At 38.8% G+C, this 20,431-nt stretch overlaps 2 protein-coding genes across 3 annotated transcripts in view; one reads left to right on the top strand and one right to left on the bottom strand.

Annotated features, from left to right (window-relative positions):
* Positions 1-20,431, bottom strand: part of SEPTIN14 (septin 14) — a 193,132-nt gene that overhangs the window by 144,385 nt on the left and 28,316 nt on the right. The window lies entirely within an intron of this gene.
* The window catches only part of LOC116876296 (zinc finger protein 713-like), a 28,885-nt gene continuing 23,989 nt past the window's right edge, over positions 15,536-20,431 (top strand). Inside the window, exon 1 of the mRNA XM_032872344.1 lies at positions 15,536-15,622. The gene's annotated coding sequence lies outside the window, so the exon portion shown is untranslated. The remainder of the gene's footprint in view (positions 15,623-20,431) is intronic.

Raw genomic sequence — 20,431 nt, forward strand, 5'->3', positions numbered from 1 at the left:
GTCAAAAGAAAGTCATAGTAGCAGTACTTACATCAGACAAAATTGATTTTAAAACAAAGAGTGTTAAAAGAGAAAAGGAGAACACCATACAATAATAAAGGTCTCTGGGTTTATGCTTAGGGGGTGGAGTAGGGAATGGCACCAACCAGCTGCATCTTGCCATTTGCAATGTTGTGGATGGAACTAGAGGGGATTATGCTAAGCAAAATAAGTCAAAGAAAGAAAGACAAATACCATATGATTTCACTCATATGTGGAATTTAAGGAACAAAACAGATGAATATGGGGAAGGGAAGGAGAAATAAAATAAGAGGAAAGCAGAAAGGGAGGCAAACCATGAAAGACTCTTAACTATAGGGAACAAAAAGGGTTGCTGGAGGGGAGGCTGGTGGGGTAAATGGGTGATAGGCGTTAAGGAGGGTATTTGAAGTAATGAATACTGGGCAGTGTACACAACTGATGAATCACTGAAATCTACCTCTGAAATTAATAATACAGTACATGTTAATTAAATTAAAATTTAATTTTAAAAAATAAAATAAACTAGAATTTAAGCTCCACTGGTTATGAGAACTCATGAAATTCAGCCCCTCTCACCTTCTAAACAAATAGCTTTGGGAAACATTCTCCTTGTGTGTGCTCCCTTCTCTGTTGCCCTTCTCCAAGACCATGGCTCCCTCCCCTTCTCAGCACCTACAATCTGTTTCATCCTTAAACCATATCTCTGTACTTCCTACCTTCTTTGATGTTGCCTTTTCTCTCCCCTTAGCTGTGGAGTTTGTTCTGTCAGTCTTCAGGTCAATTTCTGAGGTGTCGGGATGATTTGATAGTTATCTAGTTGTGTTTGTGGGACAAGGGGAGCCTAGGGTTCTAGAGCCTACTCCTCTACCATCTTCCTCTCCTCTAAACAAGTTTAATATAAAAAATTATTAAGCTATCTTCTCCTCTCCATCTCCCCAATGGAGAGGAAAAGGGAGCTGGGGGAAATTGGAGGGGGAGACGAACCATGAGAGACTGTGGACTCTGAAAAACAATTTGAGGGTTTTGGAGGGGCGGGAGTAGGAGACTGGGTGAGCCTGGTGGTGGGTATTATGGAGGGCACATATTGCAGGGAGCACTGGGTGTGGTGCATAAACAATGAATTCTGGAACACTGAAAAGAAATTTAAAAAATAAAAAAAAATTTTTAAGAAATTATTAAGCTATCATGGGAGATGTAAAAAGACAGAAAGAGAGCTCTAGAACATATTCTAGGACTGAGGAGTATACCCAAGAAAGGACACATGGTTAAAGATTGGATAAAAAGACAGGACCCATCTATATGCTGTCTACAAGAGACTCATTCTAAACCTAAAGAAACATCCAGACTGAAAGTGAAGGGATTGAGAACCATCTGTCATGCCAACAGACCACAAAAGAAAGCTGGGGTAGCAATTCTTGTATCAGACAAATTAGATTTGAAGGTAAAGACTGTGGTTAGAGATACAGAAGGACACTACATCATTCTTAAAGGGTCTATCCAACAAGAAGATCTAGCAATTACAAATATCTATAACCCCAACACGGGAGCAACAAACTAAATAAGCCAATTGTTAATCAAAATAAAGAGAGATATTGATAATAATACATTATTTGTAGGGGATCTGAACACTTCACTCTCAGCAACAGACAGATCATCTAAGAAGAATAAGCAAAGAAACGAGAGCTTTGAATGACACACTGGACAGGTGGACCTCATAGATACATAGAGAACATTCCACCCTTAAACAACAGAATACTCATTCTTCTCTAATGCACATGGAACTTTCTCCAGAATAGACCACATACTGGGTCACAAATCAGGTCTCAACCAATACCAAAAGACTGAGATTATTCCCAGTGTAGTCTCAGACCATAATGTTTGAAACTGGAACTCAATCACAAGAAAAAAATACGAAGAAATTCAAACACTTGGAATCTAAAGAATATCCTGCTCAAGAATGTTTGGGTTAGCCAGGAAATCAAAGAAGAACTTAAACAATTCATGGAAACCAGTGAGAACTCGGTCCAAAACCTATGGGATGTGGCAAAGGTGGTCTTAAGGGGGAAATACATAGCCATCCAAGCCTCACTCAAAAAAAAAAAAAAAACACACAGAAAAGTCCTGAATATACAAACTGTCTTTACACTATGAAGAACTGGAGAATCAACAACAAATTGGGTCTATCCCACACACGAGAAGAGAAATAATTAATATTAGAGCATAAAGAGCAGAGATCAATGAATAAGAAGCCAGAGATACAGTAGAACACATCAAGAAAACTAGAGGCTGGTTCTTGGAAGGAATAAACAAGATAGATAAACCACTGGTCAGATAAAACCAAAAGAAAAGAGAAAGGACCCAAATTAATAAAATTATGAATCAAAAGGGAGAGATCACAACTAACACCAAGGAAATAGAAACAATAATCAGAAATCATTATCAGCAGCTATATGCCAATAAGTTAATCAATCTAGAAGAAATGGATGCAGTCCTGGAAACCTATAAACTCCTAAGACTGAAACAGGAAGAAATTGACAATCTGAATAGACCATAACTAGTAACAATAACTAGTAACTAGTTTGAATAACTAGTAACTATAACTAGTAACAAGATTGAAGCAGTGATCAAAAACCCCTAAAAAACATGAGACAGGACCTGATGGATTCCATGGGGAATTCTACCATTCAAAGAAGAAATAATACCTATTCTCCTGAAGCTATTTCAAAAAATAGAAACAGAAGAACTTCCAAACTCTATGAGGCCAGCATTATTACCTTGCTCCCCAAACCAGGCAAAGACCCATCAAAAAGGAGAATTTCACACCAATATCCCTGGTAAATCTGGATGCCAAGATTCTCAACAAGATCCTAGCCAATAGGATCCAACAGTACATTAAAAATATTACCATGACCAGATGTGATTTATCCCTGGGATGCAAGAGTGGTTCAACATTCTCAAATCAATCAATGTGATAGAAGACATCAATAAGAGAAGAGAGAAGAACTACATGGTCCTCTCAATTGATGCAGAAAAAAAAGCATTTGACTAAATACAGCCTTTCCTGATCAAAACACTTTAGAGTATAGGGATAGAGGCAACATTCCTCGACTTCCTAAAATCCATCTGAAAAACCCACGGTGAATATCATTCTCAATGGGGAAAAGCCGAGAGTCTTTCCCTTAAGAACAGGAACACGACAAGGATGCCCACTCTCACCACTATTGTTCAACATAGTACTAGAAGTCCTAACAACAGCAATCAGACAACAAAAAGAAATAAAATGTGCTCAAATTGGCAAAGAAGAAGTCAAACTCTCTCCCTTTGCAGATGGCATAATACTTTATATGAAAAACCCAAGACTCCACCCCCAAATTACTAGAACTTATACAATTCAGTACTGTGGTAGTATTAAAAAAATCACTGCACAGATCAATGATCAAATTGATCAAAATCAAATTGATAAATTTGATCAAATTGATCAAAATCAATGCTTTCTTATTTACACTAACAATGAAATTATAGAAAGAGAAATTGGAGATTTTATTCCATTGACATAGCACCAAAAAACAAGATACCTTGGAATAAACCTAACCAAGGAGGTAAAGGATCTATAATCTAGGAACTACAGAACACTTATGAAAGAAATTGAAGAAGACACAAAAACATGGAAAAATATTCAATGCTCATGGATCAGAAGAACAAACATTGTAAAAATGTCTATACTGCTCAGAGCAATCTATACTTTCAACAGCATCCTGATCAAAATACCTTGGGCATTTTTTCAAAGTGCTGGAACAAACAATCTTAAATTTTGCGTGAAACCAGAAAAGACCCTGAATCACCAAGGAAATGTTGAAAAAGAAAAACAAAGATGCGGGCATCACGTTGCCTGATTTCAAGCTTTACTACAAAGCTGTGATCACCAAGACAGCATGGTACTGGCACAAAAACAGACACATAGACCAGTGGAACAGAGTAGAGAGCCCAAATATGGACCAGCAACTCTACAGTCAAATAATCTTTGGCAAAGCAGGAAAAAATATCCAGTGGAAAAAAGATAATCCCTTCAATAAATGGTGTTGGGAAAATTGGACAGCTATATACAGAAGGATGAAATTTGACCATTCTCTTACACCATACACAAAGATAAATTCAAAATGGATGAAAGACCTCAATGTGAGACAGGATTCCATCAAAATCTTAGAGAGGAACATAGGCTGAAACCACCTCCATATCAACCACAGCACATCTCCAAAGGCAAAGGAAACAAAAGTGACAATGAACTTTTGGGACTTGACCATGATAGAAAGCTTCTGCACAATAAAGGAAACAGTCGACAAAGAGGCAACCCACGGAATGGGAGAAGATATTTGCAAATGACACTACAGACAAAGGGCTAATATCCATGATCTATAAAAAACTTCTCAAACTCAACACTCAAAAAACAAATAAAAATGGGCAGAAGACATGAACAGACACTTCTCCAAAGACATACAAATGGCTAACAGACACATGAAAAAATGTTCATCATCAGCCATCAGGGAAATTCAAAAATTCAAAATTCAAATAAAAATTTTTGAATTTAAATTTCAAAATTCAAAAATCAAAAACACATTGAAATACCACAATGTGAGCTCAGAGCTCAGCCGGAGACCAGGGAGACAGGAGTGATTGACTGCTTTTCTCTGAGGACACACTGAGGAGTGGGACCCCAAGCTCTTGGCTCCTCTGGGCTGGGGATTGGGGGCCACAATTTTCATTCCCATCCTCCAGAGTTTACAGAAAGTGTTCAGGGGAGAAAAGCTCTGAGAGCGAACCTTAGCAGATTATTTAGCCTGGCCCCCGGCAATGGCGGTGCAATTCCGCCTCAGGCAAAAACATTTGGGAATCACTGCAACAGTCCCCTCCCCAAGTATATCAGCAAGAACATCCCACCAAGACCAAGCTCACTGCTCAAGGAGAACGGTGGAACTCCAGAGATAGGGGAAAGCAACACATGGAATTCATGGCTTTCTCCCCATGATCCTTTAGTCTTGCAAAGTTAAATTTTTCTTAATTTTATTTTTTTCTTATTCTATTTTTTTAACTTTTCCTCTCCTCTTTTAACATTTTTAAACTAGTTTATCTTAACAATATCTTTCTTAAAAAAAATCTTTATAAACCTTCATTGTTATAGTCCTATTTTATCCCTTCATTGTATTTAACCTTATTTTTTATATACATATAGGGCTTTTTTTTTCTAAAAAATTTTGGGATACAATTTCTTCTAATAGATCAAAATATACCCTAATCTAGCACATGGCTTTGTTCTAGTCTCCAGCCTGAGAATATTCCCTCCTCCTTTTTTTTTTCTTTTTCCAACCAACTTATCCTATCAATTCTTTTTTTTAGAATTTTTAAAAAAATTTCACCTTTACAGTCATATTCCATCACTTCATCATGTTTACCCTTATTTTTGTATATATATGTTAAGTATATATATAAGTATATATATGTTTTGTATATATATGTTTTGTATATATATAAGTTATCCTTTATTTAAAATTTTGGGAGGTAATTTATTCTGAGAGACAAAAATACACCCAAAATCAATTGGGTGGATCTGTTCTATTCACCAGTTTTATATATATATATATATATATATATAATATTTTTTTTTAATTTATTTTTCCCCCATTCTTCTCCACCTGGATTTAGATGTCTTTTGATTTGGTTAATGTATATTTTTCTGAGATCTTTGCCACCCTTTTAGTATTTTATTCTCTCGTACATATATTCTTATCTGGATAAAATGACAAAGCGGAAAAACTCACCACAAAAAAAAAAAAAAAAAGAAGAGGCAGTACTGATGGCTAGGGACCTAATCAATACAGAACTAGAGTTCAGAACTATGATTCTCAAAGTGCTAGCTGGGCTTGAAAAAGGCATAGAAGATAATAGAGAAATGCTTTCTGGAGAAATAAAATTCCTTTCTGGAGAAATAAAAGAACCAAAATCTAACCAAGTTGAAATTTTTAAAAAAGCTATTAATGAGGTGCAATAAAAAATGGAGGCTCTTACTGCCAGGATAGATGAGGTAGAAGAGAGAATTAGTGATATAGAAGACCAAATGACAGAGAATAAAGAACCTGAGCAAAAGAAAGACAACTGCTGGACCAGGAGGGGAGAATTTGAGAGATAAGTGATACCATAAGATGAAACATTATTACAAAAATTGGGATCCCAGAAGAAGAAGGGGGGGCATAAAGTATATTGGAGCAAATTACAGTAGAGAATTTCCCTAATATGGCAAAGGGAACAAGCATCAAAATCCAGGAGGTGCAGAGAATTCCTCTCAAAATCAATAAGAATAGGTCCACACCCTGTCATCTAAGAGTAAAACTTGCAAGTCTTACTGACAAAGAGAAAATCCTGAAAGCAGGTTGGGACAAGAAGTCTGGGAGAAATATTAGATTGGCAGCAGACTTATCCACAGAGACCTAGCAGGCCAGAAAGAACTGGCATGATATATTCAGAGCACTAAATGAGATAAACATGCAGCCAGGAATACTATATCCAGCTAGGTTATCATTGAAACTAGAAGGAGAGATTAAAAGTTTCCAGGACAAAAAAAAAAAAAAAAAAAACTAAAACAGTTTGTAAACACCAAACCAGCCATCCAGGAAATATTGAAAGGGGTCTTCTAAGCAAAGAGAGAGCCTAAAAGTAGTAGATCAGAAAGGAACAGAGACAATATACAGTAATAGTCATCTCATAGGCAATACAATGGCACCAAATTCATATCTTTCAATACTTACCCTGAATGTAAATGGGCTAAATGCCCCAATCAAAAGACACAGGGTATCAGAATGGATAAAAAAACAAAACCCATCAATATGCTGTCTACAAGAAACTCATTTTAAACTCATTTATACATCTCCAGATTTAAAGTGAAGGGGTGGAAAACAATTTACCATGCTAATGAACATCAAAAGAAAGCTGGGGTGGCAATCCTTATACCAGATCAATTAGATTTTAAGCCAAAGACTATAATAAGAGATGAGGAAGGACACTATATCATATTCAAAGGGTCTGTCCAACAAGAATACCTAACAATTTTAAATATCTATGCCCCTAACATGGGAGCAGCCAACTACATAAACCAACTAACAACAAAATCAAAGAAACACATTGACAGTAATACAATAATAGTAGGGGACGTTAACACTCCCCCTCACTGAAATGGACAGATCATCCAAGCAAAAGATAAACTAGGACATAAAGGCCTTAAATGACACTCTGGACCAGATGGACATCACAGATATATTCAGAACATTCCATCCCAAAGCAACAGAATACACATTCTTCTCTAGTGCACATGGAACATTCTCCAGAATCAATCACATCCTGGATCACAAATCAGGTCTCAACCAGTACCAAAAGATTGGGATCATTCCCTGCATATTTCAGACCACAATGCTCTGAAACTAGAATTCAATCACAATGGAAAGTTGGGAGGAACCCAAATAAATAAAATCATGAATGAAAGAGGACAGATCACAACCAATATCAAAGAAATACAAACAATTATAAGAACATATTATGAGCAACTATATGCCAACAAATTTGAAAATCTGGAAGAAATGGATGCATTCCGGGGCACCTGCGTGGCTCAGTGAGTTAAAGTCTCTGCCTTTGGCTCAGGGCATGATCCCAGGGTCCTGGGATCGAGCCCCACATTGGGCTCTCTGCTCAGCGAGGAGCCTGCTTCCTCCTCTCTCTCTCTCTCTCTCTCTGCCTGCCTCTCTGCCTACTTGTGATCTCTGTCAAATAAATAAATAAAATCTTAAAAAAAAAAAGAAATGGATGCATTCCTAGAGATATGTTAACTACCACAAATGAACCAGGAAGAAATAGAAAACCTGAACAGACCCATAACCAGTAAGGAGATTGAAGCAGTCATCAAAAATCTCCCAACAAACAACAGCCCAGGGCCAGGCAGCTTCTCAGGGGAATTCTACCAAGCATTTAAAGAAGAATTAATTCCTATTCTCCTGAAACTGTTCCAAAAAATAGAAATGGAAGGAAAACTGTCAACTCATTTTATGAGGCCAGTATTACCTTGATCCCAAAACCAGACAAAGACCCCATCAAGAAAGAGAATTACACACCAATATCCTTGATGAACAGAGATGTGAAAATTCTCACCAAAATACTAGCCAATAGGATCCAACAGTACATTAAAAGGATTATTCACCACGACCAAGTGGGATTTAGTGCTGGGCTGCAAGTTTGGTTCAACATTCACAAATCAATCAATGTGATACAATACATTAATAAAAGAAAGAACAAGAACCATTATGATACTCTCAATAGATGGTGAAAAAGCATTTGACAAAGTACAACATCCTTTCTTGATCAAAACTTTTCAGAGTGTTGGTTAGAGGATACATATCTCAATATCATCAAAGCCATCTATAAAAAACCCACAGCAAATATCATTCTCAATGGGGAAAAACAGAGAGCTTTTCCTCTAAGATCAGGAACACAGCAGAAGTGTCCACTATCACCACTGCTATTCAACATAGTACTGGAAGATCTAGTCTCAGCAATCAGACAACAAAAAGAAATTAAAGGCATCTGAATCAGCAAAGAAGAAGTCAAACTATCACGCTTTGCAGATAATATGATACTTTATGTGGAAAACCCAGAAGACTCCACTCCAAAACTGCTAAAACTCGTACAGGAATTCATTAAAGTGGCAGGATATAAAAATCAATGCACAGAAATCAGCTGCATTTCTCTACACCAACAGCAGACAGAATAACAAGAAATTAAGGAGTCAATCCCATTTATAATTGCACCCAAAACCATGAGATACCTAGGAATAAACCTAACCAAAGAGGCAAAGAATCTATACTTGGAAAACTATGAAGTACTCATGAAAGAAATTGAGGAAGACACAAAGAAATGGAAAAACGTTCCATGTTCATGGATTGGAAGAACAAATATTGTGAAAATGTCTGTGCTACCTAAAGCAATCTACACATTTAATGCAATCCCTATCAAAATACCATCAATTTTTTTTTTCAAAGAAATGGAACAAATAATCTTAAAATTTATATGGAACCAGAAAAAGACCCTGAATAGCCAGAAAAATGTTGAAAAAGAAAGCCAGAGTTGGTGGCATCACAATTCCAGACTTCAAGCTCTATTACAAAGCTGTCATCATCAAGATAGTATGGTACCGGCACAAAAACAGACACATAGATCAATAGAACAGAATAGAGAGCCAAGAAATAGACCTTCAACTCTATGGTCAACTAATCTTCGACAAAGCAGGAAAGAATGTCCAATGGAAAAAAGACAGTCTCTTCAACAAATGGTGTTGGGAAAATTGGACAACTACATGTAGAAGCATGAAACTGAACCATTTCCTTATACCACATCGAAAAATAGACTCCAAATGGATGAAAGTCCTCAGTGTGAGACAGGTGTCCATCAAAATCCTTGAGGAGAACACAGGCAGCAACCTCTTCAACCTCAGCCTCATTAACTTCTTCCCAGAAACATCACCAAAGACAAGGGAAGCAAGGGCAAAAATGAACTATTGGCACTTCGTGAAGATCAAAAGCTTTTGCACAGTAAAGGAAACAGTCAACAAAACCAAAATACAACTGACAGAAGGGAAAAGATATTCACAAATGACATTATCAGATAAAGGGCTAGTATCCATAATCTATAAAGAACTTATCAAATTCAACACCCAAAGAACAAATAATCCAATCAAGAAATGGGCAGAAGACATGAACAGACACTTCTACAAAGAAAACATCCAGATGGCCAACAGACACATGAAAAAGTGCTCACTACCACTCGGCATCAGGGAAATTCAAATCAAAACACAATGAGATACCACCTCCCACCAGTCAGAATGGCTAAAATTAACAAGTCAGGAAATGACAGATATTGGCGAGGATGAGGAGAAAGGGAACCCTTTTACACTGTTAGTGGGAATGCAAGATGGTGCAGCCACTCTGGAAAACAGTATGGAGGTTCCTCAAAAAGTTTGAAAATAGAGCTACCCTATGACCCAGCAATCAGACTACCAGTATTTACCCTAAAGATACAAATGTAGTGATGTGAAGGGGCACGTTCACCCGAATGTTTATAGCAGCAATGTCCACAATAGCCAAACTATGGAAAGAACTGTGATGTCCATCAACAGATGAATGGATAAAGAAGATGTAGTATATATACACGATGGAATACTATGCAGCCATCAAAAGAAATGAAATCTTGCCATTTGCCACGACATGAATGGAACTAGAGGGTATTACATTGAGCAAAATAAGTCGATCAGAGAAAGACAATTATCATATGATCTCCCTGATATGAGGAATTTGAGAGGTGGAGTGGGGAGTTTCTGGGGTAGGGAAGGAAAAAATGAAAGAAGATGGGATCGGGAGGGAGACAAATCATAACAGACTCTTAATCTGGGGCACCTGGGTGGCTCAGTGGGTTAAGCCTCTACCGAGGACTCAGGTCATGATCTCAGGGTCCTGGGATTGAACCCTGCATCGGGCTCTCTGCTCAGTGGGGAGCCTGTTTCCCCTCTCTCTCTCCCTCTTTCTCTGCCTGCTTCTCTGCCTACTTGTGATCTCTGTCTGTCAAATAAATAAATAAAATCTTTTTAAAAAGAGAGAGACTTTAATCTTACAAAACAGACTGAGGGGTGCTGGGAGGAGGGGAGGTGGAGAGGGTAGTTGGTAGTTGGAGATATGATGAGTGCTGTGAAGTGTGTAAGCCTGACGATTCACAGACCTATACCCCTGGGGCAAATAATACATTATATGTTAATAAAAATAATAAGAAAAGAAGGAAAATTTGAACAGGCAAATCACTAGCAAAGAAACTGAATCAGTAATCAAATCTCCCAACAAACAAAAATCTAGGAACAGACAGTGACACAGGAGAATTCTATTAAACATTTAAAGAAAATTTTTTTCTATTCTGTTAGTCACCAATACCTATTCTTCTCAAACTATCCCAAAAAATAGAAAGGAAGGAAAACTCCCAAATACATTCTGTGAGGTCAGCATTAGCCTGACGCCAAAACAGAAAAATTACCACTATAAAAAGAGAACTACAGGACAATATCTCTGATGAAAATAGATTAAAAAATCCTTCACAAAATACAGAATCCAACATACATTTAAAAAATCATTAACCACAATCAAGTGGTATTTACTCCCAGGGTGCAAGGGTAGTTCAATGTTCCGTGAATCAATCAACATGATACATCCCATCAACAAGAGAAAGAATAAAACCATATGATCATTTCAACAGACACAGAAAAAGCATTTGCCAAATTACATCCATTCATGACAAAAACCCTCAACAAAGTAAGTTTAGAAGGAACATACCTCAGAATAAGTAAAGACCATACATGACAAACCCACAATGAACATTATACTCAATGGTGAAAATTTGAGAGTTTTTCCACTAAGGTCAGGAACAAGACAAGGATGTCCACTCTCACCAGTTTTATTCAACATAGTACTGTGTAACCGTTCCTCAGAACAATGTACTGCTTAAAATATAACCCAAAAGAAATTATACTAGTCACCAAGCATGCTTAGATATAGTCTTAAGAAAAACATGTACTAGCAACAGACCTCTGGGGGAGAAGATGATATATGTCCTTGAAGCCCAGCAGCTGGGAACACCTGGACCACTCAGGGTGGAATGCCACCTGCTTCATTTTTCTGTTACCTCCCCTTCCCTGGAGAGAACCTGCAGTGAGTCAGATAATCCCTTTTGTTTGGGTTTGCTCAACAATCGGTCATGTACTATGTGACCAGACATATTTTGCCTTTCTTCTTACTTACCTACAAGACTCGTGGTTAATGTGTAACCTACTTTGGCTTCTTGGTGGGTTGCTACCTACCTTCCAATAAATATGAGACTGAGGGGTTGTTCGGGGCAACAGTCTTCTCTACTGTTGACCCCTGCTCCCTTTCTCTTGCAGCTGACTTGTTTGTGCCTCATTCTTCTCCTGTGCATGGTCAGGAAGTGGCAGTACTGAAAATCCTAACCACAGCAATCAGACAACAAAAAGAAATAAAAGGCATCCAAATTGGTAAAGAAGTAAAACATTCCCTATTGGAAAAAACCTGAAAGACTCCACCAAAAAAACTACTAGAACTGACAAATGAATTCAATAATGTCCCAGGATACAAAGTCAATATAAAGAAATCTGTTGCACTTCTATACATTGATAATGAAGCAGCAGAAAAAGAAATAAAGAAAACAATCCGATTTACAACTGCACTGAAAATAATAAAATATCTAGGAACAAATTTAACCAAGAAGGTTAAAGATCTGTTCTCTGAAAACTATAGAACACTGATGAAAGAAATTGAGATTCCATGCTCATGAATTGGAAAAACAAATATTGTTAAAATGTCAATATCACCCAAAGCAATCTACATCTTTAATGCAATCCTTATCAAAATACCAACAGCATTTTTCACAGAACTAGAACAAACAACCTAAAAGTGTAATGGAACCACAAAAGATCCTGAATAGAGAAAACAATTTTGAGAAAGAAAACCAAAGCTGGAGGGGTCACAATTCCACATCTCAAGTTATATTACAAACCTGTCAAAATCAAAACAGTTTATACTGATATGAAAGTAGACACAAAATTCAATGGAACCAAATAGAAAACCTAGAATTAAACCCACAATTGTCTGGTCAGCTTATCTTTGACAAAGTAGGAAAGAATATCCAATGGGAAAAATACAGTCTCTTCAACAAATGATGTTGGGAAAACTGGACAACATCCAAAAGAATAGAACCGGATCACTTTCTTACATCATGACAAAAATAAGTTCAACGTGGATAAAAGACCTAAATGTGTGGCCTGAAACCATAAAAAACCTAGAAGAGAGCACAGGTAGTAATTTCCCTAACATTGGCTGTCGCAACATTTTTCTACGTATGTCTCCTAAAGCAAGGGAAACAAAAGCAAAAAATAAACTATTAAGACTACATCAAAATAAAAAGCTGCACAGTAAAAGAAACAATCAACAAAACTAGAAAGCAACGTTCTGAATGAGAAGATATTTGCAAATAATATATCTGATAAAACTTTAGTGTCCAAAATATACAAAGAATTTATACAACTAAAACCCAAAAAACAAATAATCCAATTTAAAAATGGGCAGAAGACATGAATAGACATTTCTCCAAAGAAGACATCCAGATGGCCAACAGGCACATGAAAAGATGCTCAACATCACTCATCATCAGGAAAATACAAATCAAAACTACAATGAGATATCACCTCAGACCTGATAGAATGGCTAAAATAAAAAACACAAGAAACAAGTGTTGGGAAGGATGTGGAGAAAAAGGACCCCTCTTACACTGTTAGGGGGAATGCAAAGTGGTAAACGTAAGGACCTACTTAGCTGGCAGGAGCCATTTTGTGTTTATGCAGGGAACTTAGATTGACTCTGCCCCTCCCAGAGGAACTTACTTGCAAAGCCCAGATAGGAGGGCAGGTCAGGCAGGACAGGTGGAGACATCCAATCAGTGGGGCGCATATACCTACTAGGGTAAATTGAAATTCAATCGGCCACCCGTGTGTAACCTAGCCTGACTGTGCAGTTTTCTCTGTGTCTTGCAGACCTAGCATGACTGTGCAGTTTTCTCTGTGTGCAATCTCATTGGCCACCCGTGTATAGCCAGGCTCAACTACCTCTATAAAAGTTAGTCTGTGAGGTGGGGAAGGGCTGCCTCTTTGTAAGAGATGGACCCGACCGGTTGGTTTGATTCTCGATGCTTGGCGCGAAATAAAGCTTTGCTTGACCTTCGCTTTGCATCAGTCTCGCTCCTTTGATTACCCTAACAGTAAAGCCACTGTGGAAAGAGTATGGAGGTTCCTCAAAAAGTTAAAAACAGAACTACTTCGCAATCAAGGAATGACACTATTGGGTATTTACCCAAATGATACAAAAACTCTAATTCAAATGGAGATATGCACCCCTTTATTTATAACAGCTTTATCTAATAGCCAAATATGGAAACAACCCAAGTGTCCATGACTGATGAATGGATAAAGAAGTAGTATATATATGTGTGTGTATATGTCTGTTTTACATATATATAAAATAGAATAATAAACATTATATATATAATGCACAGTACAATTTTATTCTGTATGTACAATACAGTATATGTTCATATATATGAATATATATACACACATATATATGTGTATATATATGAATAGTACAGAATACTCAACCATCAAAAAGAATGAACTCTTGCCATTTGCAACCACTTGATTGCAAGTAGAGGGTATTACGCCAAGTGAAATAAGTCAGTCAGAGAAAGACAAATACCATATAATTTCACTTATATGTGGAATTAGCAAAGGGGGTGGGGCGGGAAGAGAGAAACCAAGAAAAAGACTGAACTATAGATTACAAACTAATGGTCACCAGCTGGGAGGTGGGTGGGTCGGAGGGTGAAACTGGTGAAGAGGATAAGAACACACCTACCCCAGATAAGCACTGAGTAATATACGGAATTGTCCAATCATTATATTTTACACCTGAAACTATTATAAACTAACTATACTAGGATTAAACTTGAAACTAATATAAACTGGGATTAAACTTGAATTTCGTTTATTTTAAAAAGGCTTTGTGCAGGTGCAAAGGACATTACTGTATTTCACGACCCATTCAAGTGTGCAGTTGAGGCGCTGCCACCAAACCTCCATGTGGAAGCGGTTCATCTGCCGCGTTGACGTGCTAGAAGCAAACGTGCAGAGGGAAACCGCGGGCTCCGGATGCCTTCCAGGCAACGAGTCTGTGCAGTTCACATCGCAGCTGGCGAGTGTCCCTCCGCGGCGGGACCGCACAGTCCCTACCTCTCACACGGTTTCGAGGGTGAAGGAGACCGGCATCGCCGGATCCACCCCTGCGGTCGGGGTCGCGCCGGAGAGCGTTTTGAACCCCGGCTAAGCCGACCGTGAGCCACGCTGACAGAACGCTGCTCTTCTCCTCAGGAGACCGGCGTTACAACAAAAAACCGCATTTGTCCATCATCATTGCGCTCGAGACTCTCCCTACGAGGAGCGGGCAGGGGACTAGGATCCGGCGCGAACCCGGTCCTCGGATCCTCTGACCGGTAAGGGCTGTGGGCGGGCCTTGGCCGACTCGCCCCCACCCCGCGATCTCGCGGCGGAGCCCTAGGAGCGCTGGGCGGAGGTCCGGGCCCCCGGGAGCGCCGCTGCCGTGGCAGCCCGCGGGCGAGCGTGTGGGAGCTCCGAGTCCAGCATGCGGGAAGCCGGCCGCCCAGGGCGCCGCCGGCGCATGCGTGTGGCGCAGCCCAAGCCCGCGCGGCGCGGTCGCCATCGCGGGGAGGCTTCGGTCGGGGCCGGGCTGGCGCGGCCGGCCGGTCCAGCCGCAGGGGCCCCGCCGCTGGGCGTCCTTGGCTCGGACAGTCGGACCCTCGGCACCGCGTCCCGCCCAGGTCGGGCCCGGCGGCGGCCGCGGCGTCAGGGGGCGGAGCCGCCCAGAGCGCCCTTTGTCTGCGGAGGCCGGTGAGTGCGGCGGGCCGGGAGGCGGGCGAGGGGGCAGGGCGGGCGGCGGCCCGGGGGTGCGCGCGTCGCGGTCGTCCCCTCTCGTTCGACCCGGAGTCCCCGGCCGCGCCCGCAGCCGTCGCCGAGACCCGCATCCCCTCAGCCCGGGGTCGTGAACGGGTTCTCCTCCGGTGCATTCTGCTGCCGCTTTCCTTGTGGGCGAGGGCGTTACCGTTTCGGGAAGTTTCTCCCCGTCTCCAGATCATGAACACATTCGCCTTTATTTGTTTCTACGGCTTTTAAAGGATTGTTAAATATCTTTTTTACATGTCTACCTATATTTGGGGGGTATTTATTTTGTTGTAAGTTGTTGGGTAGGAATATGCCTCTTTCCCAGTCGTTCTGCCGTTAGGAATTGAATCAGTTTCCCACTGAGTTGAAGTGACTTTTGTTGTGTTTCGCAGGCGCGGATATTCCGCAAACTCGGACCCGCTTCCCGACGGTAGCTTCCACCGCTCTGGCAGTTTTCGCACTGATACCGTTCTGCTTTATGTTTAAAATACGTTTTCGTAGGCGGCAGCGCAAGTCCCCCTTATGCCCTGTTTCTCGTGATGTATTTGAAATTGTGAAACTTGAAAAAAAATTATAATTCTTTGAGAGACAGGTTTGATCGTGGTACTTAGGTGCTCAGTCGATAGTTGCTAGACGGAGAATGTTTGTCGAGAGTCGCTGTGTTGCCTTTGCATGGTGCTCGGTTGCCATCAGGACAGTAGCGCGCTTCATTAGAAGTGCCCTCAAAGCCCTTTATGATCTTAACGCTGCACCCTGTTTCGCCTTCCACCCTTGCACTTCATGCTGTAGCCGTGCCATGACACAAACCGTCTGGGAAAAACTCATTAGATTATGTCAAAATTTTAAATTTCTGTATTCAAAAAGAACAAAGGGCTAAAAACAAAACACATGAAAATATTTGCAATATGTGTAAGAGACAAAGGATTAATGTCCATAATATGTAAAGAGCCTCTGTTAATAGCAAAAAAAAAAGAGAGAGAGAGAGAGAGAAAGAAAAAAGAAAAATGGGCAAAGGATACCCATAGGCCATGTATAGAAGAAATACAGGTAACCAGGGTGCCTGGATGGCTCAGTGGGTTAAGCGTCTCCCTTTGGCTCAGGTCCTGATCCCAGGGTTCTGGGATTGAGTCCTGCATGGATGGGGCTGAGCAGGGAGCCTGCTTTTCCCTCTGCCCCTTCCCCTGTTTGTGCTCTCTCTCTGGCACTCTCTCTTTCTCTCAAATTATTCAATTAAAAAAAAAATACCGGTAACCAAAACACACACACAAAATTTTTTTTAATGCTTAACCTTGTAAGTAACCATAGAATGCAAATAAAGACAAAGATATTTTTCACCCAGTAGCCTAGCAATATATAAAAATATTGATAATACAAGGTGTTGAGGGAAGTGCCCAGGGAAGGGCACCAGTTGTAAGACTGAGGAAGGCACTTTGAATGGGAATTTGACAATTCGTACCAAAATGTTAAATGAGCTCACTCAGGCTCAGAAATTTCATTCTGGACTCAATCTTGCAGAAATACTTGCACAGGTACACAAGGAGGTGTGTAAAAAGATGTTTATTACAATATTATTTGCAATTGTGAGAAATTGGTACAGCGTAATGTTCACTACCAATATGGTTAAATATATTATGATAGATCCATATGGTAGAATACTGTACTGCTATAAAATAGAATAAGGTAATTTATTTTGAAGTTAACAAACAAGGAAAGATCTCTAAGACATTTAGGGAATAAATGATGCTGCAGAACAGTGGCACATAATATGTTGTTATGTTACATAGGGATGTGGTTATATATGTTCATAAATGGCCAAAAAAGGGTGTACATCAAATGACTGATGGTGGATTACTTCCAGGGAGGAAAGTAGAATAGAAGAGGTGTTGAAGGTCACTCAGTCTTACTCATATACTCCCAAGTGTTGTGTACTTATGTCTTCATGTAGCATGTGTAAAAAACTTATGAACATGTATAACTGTGTAAGGAAAAAACAAAACAAAACCCTCACACATACTTAGGACCTACATAGGGGAGAAGAAAACATTTTATGATGGAGAAGATTTTTAAATTAACTTTTTTTTTTAAGCAGCAAAGAATGAAAGACAAACGATAACATGGAGACTACATTTGTTATTTATGTTATCACAAGGAAGTTGCTGTTTATGTCTGTGTTCAGGGATCCCCAAGACCACCCTCAGGTTCAGTGATTTGCTAAAAGAACTCATAGAACTCAGCAAAATTGTTATACTTACAGTAGCATGAGTATTACAGTGAAAAGAGACAGATTAAAATCTGCAACAAAAAAAGCAGGTATAGCAGAGTCAGGGAAAGACCAGGTGCAAAGCTTTCAGTTGTCTTCTCTCAGTAAGAGTCATGCAGATAGTGTTTAATTCTCCCAGAAGTGATGTGTAATGACATACATACAGTATTGCCAGCCAGGGAATCTCATGCAAACTTTGGCATCCAGAGTATTTATTGGAAGTTGGCCATATAGGCATAGCGACCACCTGTTTTATTGATATTAAATCTCCAGTCCCTCCAGAGGTCAAGGTGATCCTACGTGTTCCAAGAATGCCACTATAAATCCTATTTTAGCATAAACTTTCTGACCTGTCCCAAAGCCTCAGGTAACCAGAGATACTTGAACAGGCAGGGTGTTGCAAGGCATTATATGTTATTTTTCAGGAACCAGACCAGGCTCAAACCTCTCCTTAAAATGTGCAGAGTTTGGACGACCCAGAGCCACTCAGTTAATCTTTTCCTGCACAATATAGTTTGTAAAAAGAATTCTTACAAATCAATAAGAAAAAGGCAAAATGGTAGAAAGGTAGACAAATGACACAAAGGGTAATTTATAAAAGATAAAATATGAAAGCTAAAAATATGAAGTTCTGCCTCCCATGTTATCTAAGAATTAGACTATATACTATTTATTATATTTTACTATTTTTATTCTACTTTAAAAAAATAATGCTTATTATTCTTGGCTAATGGTCACTCTCATATTGTTGATCAATTAGTAAAATGATACAGCCTTCCTCAATAGTGTTTTACCTTTGTTTTGATCCAGCAGTTCCACTTCTAGGAATTTATCCTAAAGAAATATTCAGGCAAAATTATGCCAAAACTGTACAATGTTTGCTGTTGTCTGTAACAGTGGAAGAAGGGTGGAAGGGAAGAAGGGAAAAGAAGGCTCCCAAAAAGTTTATGAAGTTGTTAAATAAATTTTGGGTATTGCATGCAGTTGATTATACTGTAACACTATTTTTTAATTTTATTATTTTTATTTTTTATTTTGTTTATATATCTTCATACATATAAATATATATTTATTTATTATTAGTTTTTAATTCCAGTATACTTAACGTATAGTGTTGCATTAACTTCAGGTGTACAGTAAGTGATCTAGCAATTCTATGTATTACTCAGTGCTCACCATGATAAGTGTACTCTTTAATCCCCATCTCCTATTTCACCTGTGCCCCCACCAACCTTATCCCCCTTATTCACCTCCCCTTTGGCAACAATCAGTTTGTTCTCTGTATTTAAGAGTGTCTTTCTTGGTTTGTCTTTCTCTTTTTTTTTCCTTTGTTCATTTGTTTTGTTTCTTAAATTACACGTAAGAATAAAATCATATGGCATGTATCTTTGACAGATTTATCTCGCTTAGCATGATATTCTCTAGCTCCATCCATGCTGTTGGAAATGGCAAGATTTCATTCTTTTTGAAATGGCTGAGTAATATTCCATTCTGCGTGCGTGTATATATAGAAAATATATAAATATATTAAAATTTTATAAATATATAAAATATATTTTAAAATGTGGCACATATATATGTACCACTTTTTTAATAATTTGTTTTTATTTTTTTCTATGTGGAAAGTGACTTTTTTAAAATTTACATTTCATTAGCATATAATGCAGTATTGGTTTTGGGAGTAGAATTTAGTGATTCATCCTTACATATAACACCCAATGCTCCTCACAACAAGTGCCCTCTTTAATACCCATCACCCATGCAACCCATCCATTAACCCTCAGTTTGTTTTCTGTCTTTAAAAGTCAACTTATGGCTTGCTTCCCTCTCTTTTTTTCTTTTCCCCTTCCCATATGTTCATCTGTTTTCTTTCTTAAAGTCCATGTATGAGAAATCATATGGTATTTGTCCTTCTCTGACTGACTTATTTCACTTAGCATAATACACCATAGCTCCATCCACATCATTGCAAAATGGCAAGATTTCATTCTTTTTGATGGCTGACTCATATTCCAGTGTGTGTGTGTATACACACCATATCTTTATCCATTCATCAGTTGTTGGACTTTTGGGCTCTCTCCATAGTTTGGCTGTTGTTGATAATGCTGCTCTAAACATTGGGGTACATGTACCCCTTCAAATCTGTATTTTTGTATCCTTTGGGTAAATACCTAGTAGTGCAATTGCTAAGTCATATTTAGAAAAATGTTGATGCAGTCAGTGTTAGAGACATTACTGCCTATGCTCTCTAATAGGATTTGTTATGGTTTTGGGTCTCATTTAGGTCTTTAGTCCATTTATAATTCATATTTGTATATGGTATAAGAAGGTGGTCCAGTTGCATTCTCTTACATTGATTTCCCATCATCATTTGTTGAAGAGACTATATAACCCTAATTTTTTAATGATATTTAGTTTTGTTTTCTGTCCTGAAGTGATATGTACAATATCGTCAATTAAAATAATTAAAACCCACATTTTGAAAAAGAAAGTTTTAT

The sequence above is a fragment of the Lontra canadensis genome, unplaced genomic scaffold (genome assembly GCF_010015895.1).
Source record: "Lontra canadensis isolate GAN:19392208 unplaced genomic scaffold, GSC_riverotter_1.0 scaffold45, whole genome shotgun sequence".
NCBI classification, from domain to species: Eukaryota; Metazoa; Chordata; class Mammalia; order Carnivora; family Mustelidae; genus Lontra; species Lontra canadensis.